Source organism: Anarrhichthys ocellatus, unplaced genomic scaffold (genome assembly GCF_004355925.1).
Source record: "Anarrhichthys ocellatus isolate YVR2014 unplaced genomic scaffold, GSC_Weel_1.0 scaffold44, whole genome shotgun sequence".
Taxonomy (NCBI): Eukaryota; Metazoa; Chordata; class Actinopteri; order Perciformes; family Anarhichadidae; genus Anarrhichthys; species Anarrhichthys ocellatus.
In genome coordinates, this window is record NW_022280074.1 from 1,992,450 (window position 1) to 2,004,793 (window position 12,344).

Consider the following 12,344-nt stretch of genomic DNA (forward strand, 5'->3'; position numbering starts at 1 on the left):
GATGGCTGAATTCCACTTAGCTGCGTCAGTTTCAGGGCCCTTTGCATGCTGGCTCACCCACTGTCATGACTTACTGAGGCACTTCAGTAGAACAGAGCCTTCGTTAATGGTATCATTAACACCTGTGCCTTCCATACTATGACAAGTTCAACAGTCTACTGTGAAAGGGACCCGTTGCCTTATACTGCCTACAGCAGTAGAAGCACGAGCAACGTACAGTTAGTCCGACATTTACTCTCCTTTTAGCTCAGTTTTGGTCTCCACCGGAGCTGGGTGAGAATTCTATACTCTAGAATCTAGATTATTAGTTACCTTTCATAGAACCATAGTCGTTAAGTTGTGATATAATGTCCATGCTGCCGACCCTTGAGTGGGTTATTGCTTTAAAAACAACAAAAAAATGACCGCTCAATTATCTCTGCATCTACTTCGTAACATGAATTAAAAAACAAAACAAAAACATAGTTGAGTTAAAATGTAAAAGGCTTGTATGCAACCTTTTTTTTGTTGCATATAAACATTCTCCTTTGCCTTTGGCTTGTTTAATAGTACCAGTTATCCCACTATATCACGGCAGCCTTTAGTTGCACAACAGCGTTGGGAAATCAAAAATGCCCCATATCGCTGTAGTTGTCCTGAACAAGCGTGTGTTGAAAAAGTACACACCTGTGCATGACTGCGTGTGGTCTCAACCATCAAGCGAGGCTTTAGACTTTCAAAAAGATTGGCAAGGATAAGGGGTAAGGGTGAGGTCGGAGGTCACGCACGGTGGGGTTACGAGGGCTCTGGTGCCTCCAACAGCCTGCGACCTGCTCAGCTTCGGTTTCCTCGGGGATCTCATTAGCCGCTGTACAGGCCAACCGACAAACAAGCACCTGCAGGAGGTGAAATCAACAGAGCTCGGGAACGCATTCGGCCCAAACTGAGAGGGCGGCGCTGCTGCTGAACCTGATATAACCGAGTGGGGTTCAGGGGACAGACAAATTCCCTTTCTGTGACTTCTGTTTTTGCTATTCCTATCCTATTCTGCCCTCCTCGCTTTTAGTATTGATGCGGTTTCAATCCAATTACTGTTCTTGTACTGTAATATCACAGTACAACTTAGTACATGCCTGACCTTTGGAATCCTGTTAGTTTCTTTAGTAACTTAGCGTCACACAATCCCGTGGTCAATGCCCTTTGTGGTCACAACTCAAACGAACCACCTTGAGTTCCCGCTCTCATATTAGCCTCTTGTTTGTTTTTGCTTCCGTCTTTGTGCTGTGAATATTCTGTGTTCTCTCATTCATTCCTTTACCCTTTGATTCATATGTTGTGCTCCATTTCAATGAGAGGACGGGGTAAGGAGTTAGTGGGGAAAGGTATTTTCATTTTTTTTTTTCTCGACCGTTTGCTGGAACTTCTTCACATCTGCGTTGTCAGACGGGCCATTTCCCCTCCGTGCTCCGTCTCAGTGCGTGACAGCTCACGAATGGCACATTGAGCTACGAGCCGCGTGGGTCTCATCACCAACCCCCCTTTATCTGCACACCGGCGTTTTCCCTCGAGCGCCCCTATTCAACAAGGGACAGGTAGTTTTGGCCCCTTTCAAAAGCAACACACCATTAACAATGCAACGTGAGCGGAGAGGACATCTTTTGTAGGCTCCGCTATGAATCCGGCAGATACCAATCCCCCCCACCCCCTCCAGCCAGCCAAAGACGGGTCCGACATTTGTCCGCTCCAGCGACCCCCCTTTTTTGGAAACCAGAACTCCATTATCAGCCTTTTTAATGTGACTTCTCAAATGCGAGGGGATGCAATTATCTGCTGTCTGGTTTCGGGAGGTCAGTGTGTGCAGTAATCGGGATGGGAGGGTTACGGCCTGTAGCTATGAGCTCTTTTAGCCTTCTGTTTCCAAGAGGGTAGGTGTCATTCATATTAAATGATAAGCTGTGGGCTCAATATTATCCAGCTTGGCCGTGTATAAGTGGCCACTACACTTAAATCCTCCACCTCTGCTCATCTTATCCTCGGACTGGACGGTTAGCAGAGGCACACTTCCTGACTGACAGCTGACAGTCAGAGGAACGGACGTGTAGGGAGACGGCTTTCTTCTCTTTAGTCCTCTTTCAACTGAGCCCTGGAGGGTGTTTTTTCGCCGCCTTAAAAGGCCGTTGTTTAATTCAAAGAGATCGACTTCCAGGGGTTGAAGGTAAATGACAAATGTGACAGAGAGAGTTAGAGACTCGCTTTAGGAATAGAGAAAATCTGTGAATAGTGTGAATAGTCTCACACAGAGACTCTCAGCCGTGCCCCTGATGCCGAGGCAGTTTATGATATGTGTCCACTGGTTGGCCAGGCTGCTCATTTAATGATCATCTGACTTTTTCTTCTTAAAGTTTAAAAGACACTTGTAATCCTGCAATATGTTGAACGCATGCTTAATCGAGGCGAGTTTATTCTTGTGTTCGTCAACGCTTTAAATGTTTCTCCGAGCAAAGTTGAGATTCTCCATTTTGGGCTGGGCAAGCAGCAGCCCCATGTGTTACCACCGGCTATTTATCACCGCGCCCCCCCCCCATCATTTCCCTTTCACTCCTCCTGTTTGGCTTCCTCTCTGCCTCTTTCCTTGAGGTCAGAGCGAGGCCCCTGGCCCCCCTCCAGTAGCCCAGCCTTGGATCGGAGACATCCTCATTTATCAGTCCAACAACAAAAAACAACCTAAAACCTCCCCGTATAGTCAGGGCCATCCTGACCCTCTGTATCAGCCCTTCCTCAGATAAGACGCTAATTAGCTGACATGTTCACAAAATAGACCAGGGTTTCAACAACCACTGGTTTGTCATCGTTCAGCCCCTCAACCGGGGATTGCTGACACTTTAACCCATTACCACGGACTATTTCTCCCAGCATGCTTTGAGTTTGAGAAAGATCTCCTACCTGCCAGGCAGCCGTTGGCTTCAGCTTGCGAGGCTACGTTATGAAAATGAACTTGCAGAGACTCGCTCACGATAGGTGATCAATCAGGGAACTTTCAGTCAAGCGCATCCGTCTTGTCCAAGTTGTTTTTTCTATTGGAAGTACGGAGATTTGCTTTGAGAGCTGTGTTTCAAGGCATAGAGACATGCTTGCATTCTTGAGGTACGTTGTCAGGAAACAAACAGACAACAAACAACGAACAGATCGGGACGATAGATAATGATAGTGTGGATGGTAACATAAGATGACAAAAAAGAAAATGGCAACCTTTCTACTGTAATTCTTAAATGGAACATGCTTAAAGCTCATGCGTGGTCAGTAAGGTTAACTGTGCAGCTTTTTGTCTCCTTTGCCGTTCCTTTTTGTGTTTGTTCTTCAAATCTGTCAGTAAATATGAAGATTATCTTCCTACACATGTTTCATTCATTTCGAGGTGTCCGGGCCTCACAGGTTTACGTGTCTTGCATGCCGCTGGTATGCTCGAGTGTTTATTTCCCAAAGAGCGTGGTGACTGTTTATTTCCATAGGCGTGTGTTCGTGTGTTCGTGCCCCCGAGAGTGTTTATTTCCAAAAGTGTGTGTAAGAAAGTGAGCTGTGTGTAGAGAGCGAACGCTCTCAGCAGCATATGTTTAGTGCCGCGAAGAAAGGCAGCGCCGACAACTCCTACTCTCCCGGCACTTTAACAACCACAAACAGTCCTGTCACAATCTGCCAGGGAGTCTCAAATGTTGCCAATAATGTCATATCCTGCCATCAAATCTGTTTTAGCGTCGGCGAAATGTATAACATAATACGGCGGATGCCACTCTAACAGACAAAAGCGAGTTAGACACCGGGCCATAAAAGATGCTCCGTACGAGTAATCTTAACAGGCCTGAATTATGTTGCATAGCTGTGACAGCTGTGACAGCAAAACAAAGCCAAAAGAGAGCTACTACAGTGGCTTTTCATTTCTGTGACCACAAATTCACGCTTAACAGGGAGATTACTCACCCGATGCAAATTGATGGAAAATATTACTCATAACACGCATACAAAATAAAATGCAATTGCAGCATCCACTGAGCTTAGAAAATGGCATTTTTGCCTTCTTTTATAGCTTTTAAAAGCATCTTTGTGCGACGGTTGGCACAATTTAGACAATCCTCTGGCTGCCACAGTTGATTTGCACCACTTTTTGTGAGGCTAAGCATTATCAAACCCTTCAAGTTTGTTTCTATACCAAAATGAGTTTTTATCTTAGCTGGGCTTAAAGTGCCTTTTTTTTTTACAACTAAAGTCCTTCAAGTTTGAGTCTCCTGCTTAACAGCTGTGCTTTGCTATGACTTGAAGACTATTGTTGCCCAGAGGCATGTTTATTGAGTTGCAAATTTTCTTTTCTGGCAGCTCCACAGACAGCTAGGAGTCTGTCTGCTTGGCTGTTATGTCAGGGTTGTGCTCTGCTTTTCCTTATTGGGAAGGAAACTCTATCTCTCTCTCTCACACACACACACACACACACACACACACACACACACACACATTCTCACAGACGCAGAGGGTTGTAACTTAATTGACTTGGTTGGAACATGACCACGGGTCCTTGCAGCGCTCCGAGCCACTCTTTGCTCCACCTCCACCCTGCTGAAGCCGGATACAGGCAGCACCTCGGCTGTGTTTTTGCAGGCCTCCCCTCACACGGCTTTCTGACCCACATGTACACTCTTATCTCCCAATGCTCCGTTGAACTTTGTGTCGCGGGCCGAGCTCATTAGTCTGGGATACTGCCTCTGTCTCGGTTTGTACCTCGGCCTGCAGAGCGCCACACCTACAGGAGGCTGCCGCCCCGCGCGGCTCAAAGGCCCAGGGGGGGAGAGTGTGCGGAGCGCTGTACGGGCCCCTCTGCCGGCTTCACTTTCCCAGTCACATGTGTGAGATGTTTTGGTGCATTGCAGCTCCTCTTTTACCCAGAAAGAACCTCCGAAAACATTTCTAGAAAACTTGTTGCCGTGACTTTTCCTTCCATAAGCTTGATAAATGACTGGCTCGTCTAAAGTGTCCAAGCAGCCCTGATGTCGTATGACGTCCACTGCAAGTCGACAATAAAAACAGCTCGCTGCATATTCTTCAAGTATAAGTACTGCAGCTCATGATCGGAGATGTAATGGATACCTTTTATTTCTACAGTAAATGATCATATTTACCCTGAATGTACCTTGATTGATGGTGTAAATCTATAGTAGATAGCAAGCCATGATATATGAAGGGGAAGATATACTGTAATATTGACCGTTTCCTTCAAATGTCATGGATGTAGTTTACAGCACATACAGTATGTATTGACAGCTGCACTCAGTTAATGAACGTCATAGGTTTCCCAAACCTTTCTGTGTATTACTTCATGGGTCTTGTCGATGGAGGGAATGAGATGGAGGTCTGTGGAGTGACGGAGAGTCTCTTCCCCCACCTGTGGAGGGATTGGAACCAGCAGTTCTTTTTCCTGGCACTGAAGGCATGAAACGGACAGAATGGAGCTACTCTTTGCATCTGCTGCCATCTCATGGTGGCGTGCTGCACAAACCCAACGTGTGCTCCTTTGATGTACTGCATCTGCACATCTCTGTTACTCTGATGTGCAGCCTGCTTGTTGTTTACTTTGGGTATTCTAAAGGGAATTTAGTGTTTCTGTTTTTGTTGTTGTTGCTGTAGATCATAAAAGCAGTGCCTTGGTAGTTCCCCGTCAGCTTTTCATTAATCCATTTGTCGGACCAAAGTTTAATTTGCAATCTTCCTCCATACCAGAAAAAGGAAAATGAAAATAGATTATACTTTAAAATAAGTGTTGTGGCTTTGCTCTGTGTGTGTGTGTGTGTGTGTGTGTGTGTGTGTGTGTGTGTGTGTGTGTGTGTGTGTGTGTGTGTGTTGCACATCTTTTCTCGTTTAATGTTGTGAGGGAGCACTTCTGTTTCTCTGTGTGCTCATCTCTTTCTACATCTCTCTCTTTTGCTCATTCAAAGCCCTAAATGTCCACTTAATCTAAACTGTTGTTCCTTTCAGCAGACACTGACCTCAATGTTTTATTTGCATGGCTTCATGGAGAAAGGGTTAATTCCTCCTTCATTTTGACTTAAATAAACATCACAAGAGGTTTGTTTTCACCTTAAACTGTGCAGCTGTGTGTCAAAAGGAGAGAAAGCTGCACGTTGGAGACTTAAAGATTTTCAGTTTGAAGCTGCAAGGATAAGCAGGGACACTAGGGGGCGCAACTGCTCCAACCCTGAGGATAGGGAGGTGGCTCTGCCAGCTGATCACCTCCTCCTCCTCCTCCTCCTCCTCCTCCTGTTCAATCCATGGGTCTGGAGAGTCCAAACCTGAGCTCAGCCCTCTCTCTGCCTCCCCCTCCTCCTCCTCTCTGGGGTCACACTCATCAGGGCATCACAACAGACTGAGGACATTTCCATTCAAATACATCTTTTATTTACATGATAAACAACTGAAACTCAGGCAAAATATGCCGCCGCAGAGGTTGTTTTCAGTTTAATGTTTTGTGTGTGTGTGTAATTTTTACGGTGCATCTGCTCTTTAGAAAGAAAAACAGAACCCAAAGTGACGGGAATGAGGAATGAGAGCGGGGAGGCCGTGAGATGGATATGAACCAGAATTATTATGAGCACATCATATAGCCTGCGCTGTGAACATTAAAAGGAAAGAAAACGAGGAGGGGGGAAACAATGAAAGGAGGGCGGTGGTTCATGCACATTCATATTTAATCCGTCATTTGAGCTGCTGTTGCATCGCCTCTCGTCATCCCAGTGACTGAGCGGAGCCTGCTCCGACGTCGCGGTGCGCTGCTGGGGTTGTGTTGCCGAGGGGGCAGCGCCTCCATCACCACCCAGTGGGTCATGGGGGGAGGGGGGGCGGGATAGAATATCTAGGTTATGGTAATATAATCTATTTCACCCATGATCGCACCTACTGTATATGCAGAAGGCTGCAGCGATGGATAAGGGTGTGCGTTTGCACGTGCCCAGGGGCTTGCTAAGTAGGTATATGCGAATGGGGGGGGTGACCCATCTGGTGTGTGTAGCCTCCCCACACCCCGCCCTGTCCATCTCCAGATTAAGAGGCCAGCATCCCGGACCCAGAATTCTTCCCCCGTCCCATCACAACACACGCCCACGCCCTCCTCCACCCCCCCCCTGCCAGCCCCCATTTCCTCCTCAGGACAGACGGCCTCATGGGAGAGACACGGAGTGAGGTCTCCATTAGCCGAGCTGCCCCTGATGTGAGACGCTGGTGTTGTGCTCATGGAGCTGCGTTGAAGAAAAATGGGAGTTTAAAGCGATGGTGTCAGCTGCGGATTTGGATAGTGGGGCTTAAAGTGTTAGGGGGCACAGGGTTAGTCTCAGCCCCCATGGGGTGCAAATGAGCATCCATTTGTAAATGGCATTCACTCCGAATCATTGGATGTAGTTTCTGCAGCTATATATATATATATGTCATCAGTGGGTTTTTTTTTTCATGGAGCCATAACCCAGATATCTAAATGTCCCGTCCCCCCCCATATATAGATATCCATCTGCTTTACCTCTGTCACTCCTTCAGCTCCTCATTGCTGCCACTGACCCAGGATCCACTCCGCTGTCCAATACGCCCATCCATTCATCCATTCATCCATGTACACAGACTCCCTCCTTAGGCGTTGACCCACTGGGGTCTTTGTGTGAATCCAGGCCACACCCAGCGCAGAGGACCGAGTGTTGTCTCGTGTCCTGGGGGCTCCCGCCCGAGCCGCTAAACCTCCACAAACACCATTCGGCACTCAAACATTGGTCTCTGTGCACGCCGTTAAATGGGGACGTGATGGATCGTCTTTGACTTTTCGAACAATACGACGCGGCTACATTTAAAACGCGAGCAAAGGCAAGAAGTGGCCCCAAGTAACAGACTGCGTGTGCTCGCTTGTGTGATGCCTTTAATCACCGTGGTAGCACAGAGCGTGCCTTTCTTCCCTTTTTCAGCACCAATTACCCTCATTGACAGTGATGAATTTTGATTTTGACACGTCGGCTGTCACGCAGCGATGTTGCCCCGCGCTGTAACAGCGAGGAGGCTTGTTTGCATCGGAGCCGAGGAAATAACAACGCACACCATGGTGGGGCTTTATGATCGAACTGTAAGCATCCAAAATACTTTTGCTTTAATGGAAAGCATGCCCCATCAAGTAGGGTGTGGGAGGCAGCATCTAAAAGCCATTAACGGCCAGGCTTCCACTGGATCCTTAATGAGTATGTGTGGAAAATAATGCGTCCAGAACTGCACCAGTGTTTGGAATGATTGTTCATCAAAAAAATGGCAAACGGTGCCCTTTGGCTTTCACTCTATTTCCAAAACCAAAGCAGTATTTGTCGTTGAGACAACTGTGAGTTGTTTGGATAATTCCTCCACCTGTTATTCGCTAACCGTCCTCAGGGGTCATTCGGAAACGACTCGAGAAATTTTACGTTCTCCATTTTAGTTTCCTCAAGTGTCTACTCCCATTATCACCAGAATTAAGCTATAATCCATTGTATGGTAAATTGAAGAAATTGGTCTGGGGATTTAGGGCACACCTTATTTATGAGGTGATTGTGCCCCATGGCAAGCCACATTTCTCATTAAAAAAAAAGATTATGTTCCCCTAATTGATAAGATAAACAGGCCATCTTGGGGCTTCTTTGCTAAACCTTGCAAACTGAATTGACTTTCTTCCTCCCTGTCGCGCAACACTAATCCATCTCCCGCTTTCTTAATGTGGCGCATGCAACAAGGCGACGTTGTTATTGCACCCTTTCAATTACGACGTGTACCGCGGGCTAAATAATTATGTGTGCTCAAAGCAGAAACGTCTACCCCTCGCCGTCGGACCGGATGCTAAAGTGAGCCTATTAAAGTTACATTATTTGGACTCGCTATGGTGATGTAACTGGGATAAATGGGAGTGTTGGGAGAGAGACAGTGGCACAGAAATCCATTAAGGGCCAGTGGGGAGTGGAGGCTGTGAGCCGCTGCTGGGAAAGCGATGGGGAGGCGGGTGTAAAAGGGGGACAAGTTGCAGAGGTAGATTGGCCTAATTGGCACTTTTGGCTATCTTGTCACACACCTGCTTAATTGGCATGCCGAGAGGTCGCGGAGAATATAAGCGAGGGGCTCGGTAGCGGGAAGGCCTGTGCCTGCACATGTGTGAGTATCGTGTTTGTGTGAACGGCAGCGGCGACTGCGGCGGGGGAGCTCAGAGTGCATCTTTCCGAGAACCAGATAGAGCGTTAGCTCATCAGCATAAAGCATTAAACATTTACGCTGACCTACAAAGGCTGACAGCCGCCCGTCCCCCGTCCCCCCACAACTCTTCAGTCACACCCATCACTTCTCCTTCCTCTGCTTCATCTCCTTCCTCTGCTCCCATCCAGCACTTCCCTGCTCCACACAAACACACTCAGGCACATCAGCTCTGTTTTCTTTGGCTGATAATGAGGACTCGGCAGGGGAAAACTAGAGCAATTGGTGCTTTGGATGGAGAATGAGGGACGGTGGGCTGTGCTCTTGTTAGAATAAGAGGAGCTCTTTAGGTTAATAAACAAGTAGCAAACCTGATGCTCTCCCTTCAATCAACCACTCCACTTGCTTAGCTTTTCTGACCTGCTTTTATTTTGGCGTTGTGCCCTGCTGATATTAGCAGTCTCTTCTTTGCCAACAGCCAGGATCTTTGAACATTTTTTTTCTCTCATTAGTTTGGCTTCCTGAGGAGATTTACGAAGGCCTAAATGCTCTTTCCAAGGCTTTTGCCTCCTAACAAGAATGATTTCTGGGGGGGGGGAATCCACCATAGGTATAAAGTTATGATTATCTTCTCCATTACTGCCTCAATTTGCGATTAGTCTTACGAAAATGGACACATTTTAAAATCAAAACCTTTGTTTGTGAAGACATTGGCGTGAATGAATCAGCAGCTGCACTCCAAAGACGTCAACAACAACGTTTGCCTCCACAAGTTTTAATTCCTTGCGTCACGATTCAATGGCGAAAAGCATTCCATGAAGATGCAGCAGCTGTAGCTTTTACTCATGCGGCTCCGTGGTTTTTAGGGAAACAAATGGACGAGACGCGGGCTGTTTATCATGATCGACTGCAGATGTCTCTTTGTGGCCGGTGCACTCTGCTGTGGAAATGGTTTGGGCAGTGAGAGAGAGAGAGAAGAAAAACACAACAAGGATAGAAAGGGGAAATGAGAGTCTCTGTCGTTCTCTTTCTTTTCCGGTCCGTCGATGGCCTGCAATAGATGTGATGAAAATTGATTTCCAGGTGAATTATTTTGTGTGCCCCTCAGTCTCTGGGAGACAATATAACACGTCCCGCTTCGTCCCTCTCTTTCTGTGTCACTCTCAGGCTGTCCTTTCCAAGAAGCTGTGCCTTAATTGCCCGTTTCAATATTCTGCACCGTTTCCGTGACTCTTTCACCCCGAGCCTTTCCCGCTCAGCGCTGAGCACTACCTGTCTATTAGGCAGCTGATTCGCTGATCGATAAGATGGAGGGCGATGTTAGGAAAACAGCAAAGCTAGAATCACCGGAGAAAGGGCAGCAGCGCCCAAATCACTTCTCTTTCTTTACCTCGGTGGCGGGCTCGGGTCCTTTCCACCTACAAATCATCGCCCTGTTAATCCCCCTTTAAATCGTATTCATCCTCTGGGTAAATGGCAACGGGATTTTTGTTGCGTTTTAGAAGGAAAAAGTGCCACAAGCAAACACACCACGTTCAGCCATGTGAATGGGGCTTGATCAACAGCATCGGGATCAGTCCTTGGGGGTTGTTTGCTTTGTTTCTCCTTTACGGAGCCAAAGCAGGAGCTAAAAGGCTACAGTGTGCTTTATCGACAACAGAGGAAGGGGGCGGTCGATGAGTCAACGTTATTGACCCGGGGATATGTGACGGAGCAAAGATAAACTCTGCTAAAGGGATGATTGAGCTTACTCTTAAGTTATGTCTCGCATCATCAACTATTTGAAGCCAAATCCTGCTTTGAGCCAAGGTCAGACATCTGGACTTTTTACTGTTACAGGGCTCAGTCTGTTCCAATGTATAATACATATATATATATATATATATAGCAAGAAATGACACATAGGGGTTCGTATTATTTGAAGCTTTCAGTCTAGTACCTTCATTGGAGTAATGATCAATGGCTAGTACCGAACTGTCTGAAGTGCTTGCACTTCCTGTAAAATCTGAATCAGTGCGTCTGCAGTTCACCTGAGTTAGCACCGCTGTAGATAAGCAATTTGTGGTCACGGTTCCTTGTGCTTTGCTGGCCCCAAAGCCACCGCTCACTGTTAAAAGTCCTGGAGAAGAAAAAAGCCGAAGCCATGCTGGAAAAAGGTCAGCACAACACCAGGCAGGCAACTATGTATACGGTTGGCTTTGTGTCTCCCATTCGTGCTAACAATCAGAATAGGGTTGCAACTATGAATACATTCATTCATTAATGCCCATCGATATAATCCAGAGCCCCCTAGTGCTACTTAGCTCGCGGCGTATGCATCTTCTCAGGATGGACTGTATATTGGCTGCTGATGTGGTACTCAGACTCATCCAGCTGCGTCTCACCTGCTGGGCCTCATCCAGAGGTTGAAGCCGACAGCCAGAGGCAAGCAGGCTTTCTTACCTCAGCAAGAAGAGCTCTGCAGGGGAGGGGGGAGGGGGATTGGGCTATCGCAGCAGAAATCCCTTCCTCCAAATCTCAACCACAGAGAAGCCGAGGAGCCTGACAACACAGCTCTCAGACCTGCCAGCGCAGCGTGCACCGTACGAGGATGTAGACACACACATCGACCTACGCTCACACACACACACAGCTCTCCTCTGCAGACAGCCGGGTCTTGAGGGTTACACTGCTCAATTTCTCTCCCTCTTCTCCCTCGCCAGCTCTTCCTCTATCTTGGCAGGAGCTGCTCGCGCCTCTACATACCAGCCATTACCCTCTCGCCGACTCTCCCTCACGCTCACCCTTTCAACTCCTCGCTGTCATTCCAGCTCTCTCTCTCTCTCTCTCCTGTCTCTGTTCAAGCAAGCTCTTAACATCTAATGCCTGTTTTATTTCTTTTCTTACTGCACCTGAATCTTTTTATTATCTCTCTGACTCTCTTCTCACACCTCTCAAAACGCACACTTCTCCCCCCCGTCGAAGCAGTCGGTCTATTCCACCCACCTGTCGTGCTCTGACCCCTCCCCAATCTCTCTCTCTCTCTCACCCTCTCTTTCTCTCTCACCCTATCTCTCTCTCTCTCTCTCTCTCTCTCTCTCTCCATCTACCACTCTTTCAACTCTGCTCTAATTTGCCTCCTCCTCTGAGCTCGGCCCTGGCTCCTG

At 47.4% G+C, this 12,344-nt stretch overlaps 1 protein-coding gene across 10 annotated transcripts in view; it reads left to right on the plus strand.

The window, feature by feature from the left end:
• Window positions 1-12,344, plus strand: part of agrn (agrin) — a 233,063-nt gene that overhangs the window by 58,607 nt on the left and 162,112 nt on the right. The window lies entirely within an intron of this gene.